This window comes from Haemaphysalis longicornis, unplaced genomic scaffold (assembly GCF_048455015.1).
Source record: "Haemaphysalis longicornis isolate Haplotype H1 unplaced genomic scaffold, Haemaphysalis longicornis Haplotype H1 scaffold_1, whole genome shotgun sequence".
Taxonomy (NCBI): Eukaryota; Metazoa; Arthropoda; class Arachnida; order Ixodida; family Ixodidae; genus Haemaphysalis; species Haemaphysalis longicornis.
The window spans coordinates 433,173,957-433,185,019 of record NW_027526203.1 but is presented as its reverse complement, the minus strand read 5'-3'; the positions used below and the strand labels follow the sequence as shown (position 1 = coordinate 433,185,019).

At 48.7% G+C, this 11,063-nt stretch overlaps 1 protein-coding gene and 1 long non-coding RNA gene across 6 annotated transcripts in view; one reads left to right on the top strand and one right to left on the bottom strand.

Annotated features, from left to right (window-relative positions):
* The window catches only part of LOC144155746 (uncharacterized), a 260,323-nt gene that overhangs the window by 52,238 nt on the left and 197,022 nt on the right, over positions 1–11,063 (top strand). The gene's annotated exons all lie outside the window — the stretch shown is intronic.
* The window catches only part of LOC144172968 (uncharacterized), a 52,871-nt gene continuing 51,187 nt past the window's right edge, over positions 9,380–11,063 (bottom strand). Inside the window, exons 3-4 of the long non-coding RNA XR_013323139.1 lie at positions 9,789–9,880; positions 9,380–9,530 (exon numbers count right to left, since the gene is read on the bottom strand). This is a non-coding gene — a long non-coding RNA (uncharacterized LOC144172968). The remainder of the gene's footprint in view (positions 9,531–9,788; positions 9,881–11,063) is intronic.

Below are 11,063 nucleotides of genomic sequence, written 5' to 3'. Positions count from 1 at the left end.
AGAAGACGGGGCGAGCTAGCCCCGTCTGCGAGCATAAGCGGGCATTGAACGCGCGCATAAGAATAAAAGAGAGGAATAACAAACAAAGCGCAACAGCAAGAAGTTGTGACGCACGCGTCGCGAAAAAGCATGCGCGCAGAAATGCGAGCGGCAAAGCAAGCATATCGGTCCTCTTCTGCCGCCGGATCCGCTTCCTGTACCGGCGAGGTGCCGCTATGCGCGGACGAAACGGTATACAGCAGCAGCGTCGCGAAACCCAGCCGAGCGAACGAATCGAGCGCATTTAGTCGATGGCAGATTAATACCAAGTCGGAGGTGTGCCATGAGAAAGAGGACGGGGAATGGGCAGGAAGGGATGCGTTCCCAGTCAGATGGGGGAATCGGCATGCATGCACACACCCGGGATAACGTGTTTCAACGCACGTCGCCTGCGCTACGCAAGCCGCCCGTCTTGTATATCGCGAAACGTTAAATTCAAACAAAGGTTCTTCTACTGGAACATGATCGGAGACCGCCGAACATGCGTGCGGGGCGCAGAGGGTATTCACTTACCTCCCTCCCTAAACCCTACCCCTGCTCAAGTCACCAAACCAGCCCGCAATTTTTGCTCGCCTACGAAAACCTTACATTTTCTTCGCTTCACGCACGCACTCGGAGCGCGGGATTGCCTTTTGAAACGCGACGCTGGGCTCAACGTTGTTAGAATTGCTGTTTGTGTTATAATTCTTTTCTTCGTACCTGACAAGACGTCAGCGAAAGCATGAACAGATTGTAAGCATGCTCGTAACATCCGTGGTAGGGGCTATACGGCATCTAAAACGAAATAAATGTGCGTGAACAAATGGCGAACCGCTCTATGTATGGTCCCATGATGCAACCGAAGGAATTCAAGAAGACGTAACGGCGCTGATTTTCCCGTTGTGGGTCGTGCCCTTCTTTCTGCCGAAGACTGCGTTCTCGGGGGTTTGCCGAACTTCTTGCATTCTGCCTACAGAAAATGCTTTGTTCTGTGATCGAAGCCTGGATTTGCTAGGGTATTGGCTCTCCGCGCATTGTATTACCTTTAATCCGGACCCGACAACAGCAGTTTGTCGGGGCTGGTGTCTATACGGCGGTCGTCCCTAAGAAAGACACATGCATACACGCGCGAACTTTTATTTTGACTCTATTGATTTTGTAAATGGTGCCTGCTGATGACTATATAATCTACTCAAAATGGATATCCAATGAAGGAGACGTATAAGCTCGAGGTCTAAGGATGTTGCAACGGGTGCCTATTATTAACTAACCTACTCAAATTGCTTATCAAAGTGATGAGACATACATGTTGATATGACGTATTGAATGGCGTGAGACTTTGACGGGGACCACGTATTAATGGCACACACACCGGGACATTTCTTTTCCGACGTCTCACTCTTCAAAGACACTGCGAACGCGGGGGTGAAAAATGCAGAGAACTCTAGCCATAAAGCTTCGCATTAAAAAATCTGTGAGGGGGCGGGGTAGCTGAATAATCGCATACCGGGTATATAGCAAGCGCGTCGTAGTGGATGGATCCGGATTAATTATACATCTGGTTTTTAAATTTCCCAAAACGCTGCGCGCACGGGTGTCCTTGCATTAATTTGCCTTCATCGCATATACAACCACAACGGAAGGAGATCAAACTTTCCACAGCGTGTGTCTAGAACGCCCTAGCTTCTATACGCCTCGAGCGCTGCCTGTAGGGGCACCACTGAAATCTCCCTAGCGGCCCGTTTCAAAAGCAGCCGCGGGAGTCTCCGTCCCGCTCTCCACTGTCGCCGCTGCTTTTACGGCACGTTCATGAGATTTACCGTTTGTGGGCGTTGGAAACCTATGTTTATGTGGAGCAGTCACTCTGTTCGCAAACGGGATGTGTTTACGAGAGTGTAAATGTTTCTGACGCGATCTTAGTGTGGTACATTCGGCCTGCATAAGCGCCACGTGTGTTTCACTGGCCAACGTCGCGGAACCGGCGTATGCGTGGAGCTGTTTCTAGATACATTGCCTTTAAATTTGCTAATAGTGTCTCCGTAACCAGCGTTTCCTCAGATGTTCATGCTACGGCTATACACTACGATGTAAATCGGTTTTGTGCGCTTACATAATTTGGCGGAGCACTCATACCTGACAGCACGCCAATTAAGTTTGCCAATATCATACCTCATATATTGATCACCACCATTCACAAGCCAGTGTGTCTTAATTTCGCGAACATTAAACGAAAGTGCGATAGATAATGCAGAATTATACTCGGGGATCAGTACACGACAAACGGTCGTCTTGTCGTGAGGTGAGCGCCCGTAAACATTCATCTGCTACATACTCGTATATCCTCTGCGAGCAGCGCGGAGACGGGCATAGAATATAATTCGCGTCCACGACTAAACGCTTCTTCAAAACATCGTCATATGGCACAGGGAGCCTGAAAAAGTGCAAACTGAAATCAGTGGGCCTTACCAGAAACCACTCTTCCAACGACACCTCTCATCGCGTGTGAACTGCCTAACTGCCTACCCTGTATACTTACAAAAATGCGTCACCGAACGATCAGCTGTTCGTTGAAGTCGAACAAGAAAAGGAGAGTGAACACGAGATTTGTGCGTGTGATTACTGAAACGTTCATTGCTTGATTTCGCTCCGCATTTGTACACAGCGTCCCCCTTCACTCCTCCCGCCCATGCCTCGCGAAATAGCAGTGCATTTCGCGTCTAGTTGGTCTGGTGAGCCCTACCTGGCTTAAGTTTCGACGAACATCGTTAGCATATCAGAAGCTGCACTGGGTTTTTTCATTCCCTTTAGAGCTATTATGTTTCTTCCGGACTGGCACAGCGTTTATTTTTTTTCCGTAGTTTCATTAACTTTCCTTGGTTCTTGCTATAAGGCATGAGTGGGCACATATTTAACGAAGCACAGCCTTGTAATATACTTAGCATTGTCGCATGGCTTATATTTTTATAAAAGGCACCAGTTATTGTCCGGGATTGGGTAATCACATCCCCGAAACATATTTTTCGGCGACGTATATATTCGAAATGAAGCCGCATTCGTTGTCCGCGCTGCAAAACGAAACCAACCTCTGGCTGTGACAGTATCAGGTCTAAACGAGGCGACAGTAGAATTCACTTGTACCTGAGGGTACAGTGGTGATATGCTGCTGCCGTCGTGCATACGCCGGATGAGCGGCGACAAAGCGCGCAGAACCGCGTCCTCGGGTAGCCCTTGTTGGCGTTGGCCACGAAGAGGCAGTTACTTTTTAAGTGACCTAAACGTACTCTTTGCTTATAGACGCCACCATAAGTTTTGTAGGGCGCGGAAATGCGAAAAGAAGCGAAAGAGAACCAAACACTGCACGAGCCCCTATCAGCCACGCAGCGCAAATCCCGTAAACGCCGTGGAGAAGCGGCGGTAGGCGGCGGAGCGATCGCGAAGCTCGAGGCGTACACGCCACTATGCCGGGTTCTGCATGCCTTCACTTAGCGCACTCAAAAGTTACCTCTTTAATCGCCTTTATGCTCGTTTTTTTTTTGTTAGTACTGAAATGAACAGCTGTCAGGTACAGCTCGCAGCCTCTTTAGTTATCGAAATGAGGGAAACGCGCGAGTTGGTCAAAAAGATAACGGACGATAAGAAAAATATAGGCACGGCCAACAGTTGTTTCGAACACCTTAAAATCTGCGAGTTCAAAAACGCAGAATAGCACATGGGGCTTCGCTGAAGTTCCCTGCACAGCGAGCAAAAAGGGCTACTGAGCACTACAAAAAAGTGATCTTTTGAAGTTAAATAAAAATTACGAAAATACTCGCGAGTCTCATTAGACGTTGTATATACAGAAACATGTGCACATATTTAAAAAAAAATGGGGTGTGTGGGCGCTTTTATTCTGCAGACATAAAACAAAGCCGAACAATGAAACGCGCGTGAAAATAATGGCATTGTTCTTGTGCCGGTAATAGCTTGGTTTAAACCTCTTTCTCTTGTCTCTATCATCGTCTTTTTTCTTTTTTGAACTACACCGAGAAATGAGGTCTTCGCAACCTGCCTGCTTCATTCGTGGGTAAGCGAAACTGCTATATACAGGAGGGAAATCTCAGCGGGATCCCGTCTATATCTACCAACGGCTGATTCGGTCTACAGAAACGGCTGCTGTACGGAATTTCAATGCCGAAATTAAGCTCGGTATTCAGAAATGGCCAAGTGTTTTTCTTTTGTTTCCTTTAAATGTGTTACAAAGAACTTCTATGCCTTCGGTTTTCTGTCTTTTTCTTGACAGTATGTCTTTGTTATCTTCCTCCGGCATGGCCTGGAAACTTCGTGAGCCATAAATTAGATTAGGAAGACTGAAAATGAAGTCGGCGGCAGCGGCAGAGCACCACGTAAACGCGTCTTCCTTTTCTCACACACTGCAGTCGCCACGTCGCTGTGGTATACCGTCCTCGCCCGCTATATATAGTGACCACGCAATTGCGAGTTCAATGCAGGTCGTTGTAGCCACGCTTTGGAAGTGACCAGCATACACTTTCGCACTGCAGGGATTACGGTGCACACCACAGGGAATAACAGGCAATATGGATCAATTCGGTACCATTTCCATTATTATATCTCAATTTTGTAGTAGCGGTGTTACGTGGGAACGTGTAGGTCAGGATTAAAAACTACACTTCGTGGCCTAGTGATAACAAATAAGTGAGTAGAAAGTTTACTGATGTTCCCTGAAACAAACCGCCAAGATTTGGCTCTGGCGCACCTGAGTTGTATCCAAAGCTTCGTATAGCGGTGTATGCATAGCGTCCGCATGTTTTCCATGCAGCGCATGTGATAAAGCTTGACAGGCACAGTGCAACATTATTTATAATTCGTCCAAATGCCACCGTGATCAACCTGCCAAGCCGGCTACAGATGATGACACCCTGCAGGAGCGATGAGGTGTTATTGTGAAAAAAAATGACAGACGATTCGGCTGCACCAACCTCGAAATTGGTTGGTTGTAAGGTTTAACGCGCCGACGCAACGCAGGCGATGAGGCGCGCCGTAGTGGAGGGCTCCGGATTAATTTTGACCACCTGTGGGTCTTTAACGTGCGCCGAAATCTCGTACACACACGCGTTTTTGCTTTTCGCCTACAGGAGAAAAGCGGCCGCCGCGGCCGGGAATCGAACCCGCGTCCTCGTGCTCAGCAGCGCAACGTCTTAGCCACTGCCCCCGCGCCGGGTTCCTGTAATCGTGATCTTACTTTGTTGGATTTCTTAGGGGGTTAGTGTAGCCATCCTAGATACGCCAGGTATATACGCCAGATAAATGCGTCAGGTATGCCCGAGGTGAGATTCTAGCACAATGTTACAAACCGTATGTCCACTGGGCGCTTCCATTTCAGTGCTTCCACGTACGACAGATTCGATGGTGAGCGCCGGCCGTCTGCAGAACACACATACGTCCCGGCGTTTTCTGGCGCAAGCCGCGTGCAAGCCACGTTCCTTGCCGACACCTGCTCGATAAGAAGGGCGTCCGCCCGATTCCCAGAAGGGTCGCGGGTTCGATACCCGGCCGCGGCGGCCGCTTTTCTGATGGAGGCGAAAAGCAAAAACGCCCGTGTGTACGAGATTTCGGCGCACGTTAAAGATCCCCAGGTGGTCAAAATTAATCCGGAGCCCTCCACTACGGCGCGCCTCGTCGCCTGCGTTGCGTCGGCGCGTTAAACCCCGCAATCAATCAAATCAATTCCCAGAAGAAAACTTTCGAGATGACAGTCTTCCTTTGGCTGCATAAACGCGAAAGCTGTGTTCTGTCTGTCTAGAAATATTAGTGGTTATAGCGTGCGTGCCCGTATACAGTGTCTTACCTACCTTGAGGGAAGGGAGGGGAGTGATTGGTGAGCGGATGGCGTGGCTAAAGGGAGAATGGGAGGAGGGGAGGGTTCACGGGAAGTTTCGATTAGCTGCGTCACTCTCGAATGGCCATAACGAAATCCGCAATGACATGGACATGTGCACAGTATAGATCGTTTCTTTCTAAACAATGAAGAATGTGTTTTGCTATAGACATCACACAGGGGTGAGCGAGGCTGGTCTATAGATTCTTACAGTCAGCTTATTGCCACCTTCATATACCAGACCAACGGTCGCGAAATATAGGGCGAAAGCAGCATACATTCCTGTCTTCAAGGCGTTAACCAATGCGCACTACGTCTATGTGCTATCCTTTGGACGTGTAACACTTTGGTAGGCATCAGAGCATGCAAAGTAGGAGCAGACTATAGCGATATTCAGTTTCAATATAGGTACAAACCCGGCACTGCCGGTGCGATGCAAAGCGTTAACTAAACGTGTTGATATACCGCGCCCCACCTCTAAACAGACCTAAAATGTACCAAACAACTTTCATGTATGAAAAGAATGCGCGAAATTGAGCTAAGAGAATACCTTATAACGGAAAAGTCACAGGTGTTGGAAAATAACATCGGCGTCACTGGGGCTCGAATCCTAGGCGTTCGTTCCAAGATCCCCGATTGTGTCCCTAGGCGACTGAGGCATAACGCCGGAGCTCTTTTAGCAGTTTAAAATAATATGTGTTCCACGGGAATCAGTAAATAGCGCTGGGTGCACGCAAGAAATGCCTGGATTGTATACCCCACAAGAGGACGGAATCGCGCCGGAATATACGGGCACAGATTTCTTCCTTTCGGTAGACCTTCGTAGTGCTTCCGCTCAAAGTAATTGACTCATTTATTCATTGATTGCTAGGTGCATGACCTCAGCATGCACCGTGGGCGGCAGCGGCTGCGGCAACGCGCAGGCCTACTGCAGCATACGTTCTTGAAGCTTTCCAGTAAATACACCATGCGCTAATCTGTGGTTATTTACCACTTTGTTAGAACCGAAGCGGCAACTGTCGGGCTTGCGCCGGAGATTTGGCCTAGCGTTTCGCTTGGAGGTTTGAGGTGAACCAGTACTCGCAGCTTGACGTGCAATCATTACAATGATAATTTTTTTCTAGCTGTGAATACCGGTTGACAACGGTATACCTTAATAAGTAACGTTAGGCATACCGCTAATCCTAAACATGGGTTTAGGCTTAGCGGTAGGTAGCCTTCAAGTTGAGCCATATTGCGTGCCAGCCAATGTCATACTCATTATACGTGGAGCTTATACCGGTTGCCGACGTCAGACCCTAAAACGTGACGTTAGGCCTAACGTCGGGCCGTCGCGCGCGCTCTGCTGTGCATCAACTCTTGTGCAAGCGAGTTAGTTTTAAACGGGAAAATACGGGATGCTTGACCTAGTGAATGATTTTCTAGATCCGCGATACCGAACCAGGTCGGCTAATTTGATTTTGATGTTCACATTAAACAAAAACAAATGCGGAATACTCAGCTCTGTCCGTTTCATGTCCGTTTCATTTGTTTCAAAGTGTCCATTTCGAGCAGCTTTTAATTACTGGCTGAAAGCAGGCGACAGGATGGGACGCAGCACAAGCAGTGCGGGGCGTCAGTTTCTGCCCACTTCATTGGTCCGAGGCCTCGCAAGTGAAACTACGTCACAACTGAAACAGTGGACGCGAAAGAGTCATTTTTCAGAAGTACGGACACAACTCAAAGTTCTGCCTCAGGTTTCTGTTTACTTGTAAGAGCTGGGCCCGTGTCTCGAGACACTGAGTAAAAGAGGAGCATTAGTATGGGGAGAATATACAGATAAAGAGAAGAACGAAAGGGAAGAAATGTACCGAAAAATTAGGACCAGCCACCAAGCAAGGCAGATTGGAGCAGACACAGGAATCTCTAGCTTAAAAAAACAAGTCTACACTTTCGGAAAAATGTAGCTATGAACGAGATAGTATTTTGTGTGGAAGGGCGCGGTGGCGTCGTAACTCTGAAGCCTAACCAGACAGCAGGTGGATGCGCTGTTTGTCGCCTTATTGTACTGAACTTTTCACCGCACCAAACACGGTATTTAGCACACTTGTAACGAGAAGCGCGGGGAGGGGAATGCTACAATCGACAGTTTGGTTTCGAAAGTTTGGTGTTATGGCCTTATATAAGTACGCGAAACTTCGCAAATAGCTCGCGCTTGACGATGAACTTGGCCAGCACACTTCCTGCGTGCCGTCACAGAGGACTCGGAAATATTGTCGCTTGCCGGAAGGAAGCGCCCGGCAAAAGCAGTGCGGACATTTAATGTCGCCCCGGCACGTCACTGTGGTTTTCTGCTCCCATTAGGCCGGATATGCAGTACTCTGCCTTGTAGCCAACTTGACGACGAAAGGCGTTGTATCGCAGTCATTTCTTTCCCTTGCGTGGTTGTGCGGCTGTGTGGGCTTGTATACTTTCCGTGGAGCGTAAAGCGAGAGGCCCGAATGTGGCGTACAGTGGTCATTCATGAAGTTCAGGCCATTAAACGTACATATATATATTGTCTAAAATTAGCAGCGAACTTTCCCTCGAGGGTACCATCGCACGCTCCCTGTGCTCGAAGAACGCTGATGTGTTGCGTACATGAGGATGTTTGTATGTCGATTGCCACTGCGCGACAGCTTTTCTAAAGACACGCGTACGACGGGCCATTAAAGCCGTTTGATGTTCTCAAAGCGTGAAATATACCAGTGCTCTCCATAGTTTTAGGGGCGAAGCACCTTAGGGGCTCGGACGTGTCGGCCTCTCATCTAGTCATGGTACTAAAACCCCGGAACCCTCGTTTTCCAACGTCTCGCGCTAGAACGTTGATTAATTGTAGGGTTTTACGCGCCGACGCAACGCAGGCGATGAGGCGCGCCGTAGTGGAGGGCTCCGGATTAATTTTGACCCCCTGGGGATCTTTAACGTGCGCCGAAATCTCGAATACACGGTCGTTTTTGCTTTTCGCCTCCATCAGAAATGCGGCCGCCACGGCCGGAAATCGAACCCGCGACCTCGCGCCACTTAAGCTTCCTTGCGAAATGGTGAAGCGCAAAAGGCAAAGCCGCTGCAATCAAAGTCAGAGGTCAACGATAAAAGTGCAAACCTGGGAGTCAAAGTCCAAGTGCAAACGATCAAAGTGCAAACTGCCTGAGAGACAAAGTCTAAACTCAGGCGACAGCAAACGATGCCCCCCCCCCCCCCCCCCCCCCCCTCGTAGTCGTCCGAAATGCCAACTGCCAAAGTCCAAAGCCAAAGTCTATTTCAACTCACCCAAAGTCCAAAGCCGATACCCACGCAACGAACCCAAAGGAAATGCGAAGCGACCCAAGTGTGAGCCTAGTGCAATCCGACGACTGCAAGCGTTTTCCTTTTGTTATTTCATCCCCATCATCATCTGCCCTCCTATTGTAAGTTGATTTTCTTGCTGCGCGTTTTGGTTACGACACTGCCATCAGTGAGTGGTGGTGGAAAAACGTTTAATGAGCCAAATGGAAGGGGTATAAGGGCGTGGTTAGCCTTTTAAGTCCAGGAGGCCTCTTGTCCGGGCTGCCTCCAGTGCGCGCCGCACCAGGGCGACCTGGCGCTCCGGTGCGGAGCTGGTCAGCTCGGACTCCCACTGCTCAGGGGAAGGGGAGGGGTGGGGATGTGGGTGTTGGGCGCAGGAGAAGACGAGGTGGTAGGTGTTGAGAGGGATTACAAAAAAAAAGGTTCGCTTTATTAATTGTGGTGATACGCCTTCAGAGACACCAAGCCTAGGGGCGTACCTCTTAAACAGGATATTCTTATTTCTGCGAGGGATTGGACAAAAAGGACGTTTGAAAGACTAAAAATTTGAAGAATATACAGAGGTGTGTAAAAATGCAATGTTGGGCACCTTTCCAATCCTTGCAGTGAAAAGGGGGCTAGCCGTTTTTCAGTTGTGTCATGTCAGCTCGTGATCTTGTTCAGCGGAACACTAGCTGTATTCTAGAAAAGACAGAAAATGCAAGCGTACGGAGCCAAGCGTGTACTTAAAAAGGAGCCATGAAGAGAAAATGCAAGTTGGTATTATTCGAAAGATTTCGTGTTTTATAGTGCCCCCAGCGCTTGTCCGGATACAAACGGTGCTTTATTCACTGAGAAATTAAACAATTTAGGTTAAAATTTTGATTTTCCCGCTCAATCGTGCGTTTTCGTGGTCCCAAATGACATCACAGGAACCGACCGCTCTGCAGCCTGGAGTACCTTCATTCACGCATCCGCCGTACAGGGTAGAGACACGTATACGCTGGCGCCGCCATTTTCGGTTGCTCGCTCGCCGCCGAAGCAAATCATTGTGTCAAAACCGCGCTAAAATTATCGCCGCAACGCGGTTTACTGAACAAGTTTGAATCATATTGTCTGTTTCGCGTTGCTAGGTCTCGTGGGAAACGAAAAGAATAACGCGTTGAGCCCGTTGGCCCAATTGCGGCGACACGGGACCGTTCAAAGGTTGTCTCCACCCTGTACAGCGGTGTTGGTTAGTTCCCGCGTTTCTTTACGTTCCGTAACTTAGATGGCGCCACCATACCGTAGCAAACGTTTGGTTTGTTTTTGCCCGCATTTAAACCTGGCTTGTTTTTGTTCTGGGAGAAAATATTCGTTCCCTGAAACAGTGTTCGCTCGACAAATGGGGTCACGTAAGACACCGTTGCTTGCGTCAATCGGCCAGTGTCGTCTGAGACAACCCCAAGCCCCGTAGTGCTGTGCAGCTAAACCAAGCATGCTGTGCGCAGTACGAACAGCAGAACGCATCAGTACTTCTATGTTTACATGTGCTTTCGTATTTTCCACTGTTTGTCCCATCATTCTTATTGCTTTGTAAAGAATGTGCCCTAAATTTAAGCGCAAATCGCTCGTTCGTCTAGTTTGTAAGCTCTACCTAATTTGCGTCTGCTTCTGCCAGCCTCCGCCAACAGCAGAGCTTAGCTCATGTGACATCATAGGTTCTGTTGCGGGAAATGAGCTGGTGGGTCGCATGACCATTCCCGTTTTTCCTAATTATGTAGCTTATTTGAGCGAAGTTTACGTTAAAAGTGGTGTCAGTATGATTCTAACGAGACAATCTTTTGAATGAACCAAACTTGTGTTTTCTCTTCATCGCTCCTTTAAGGAGGACTGGAGTGCGCGT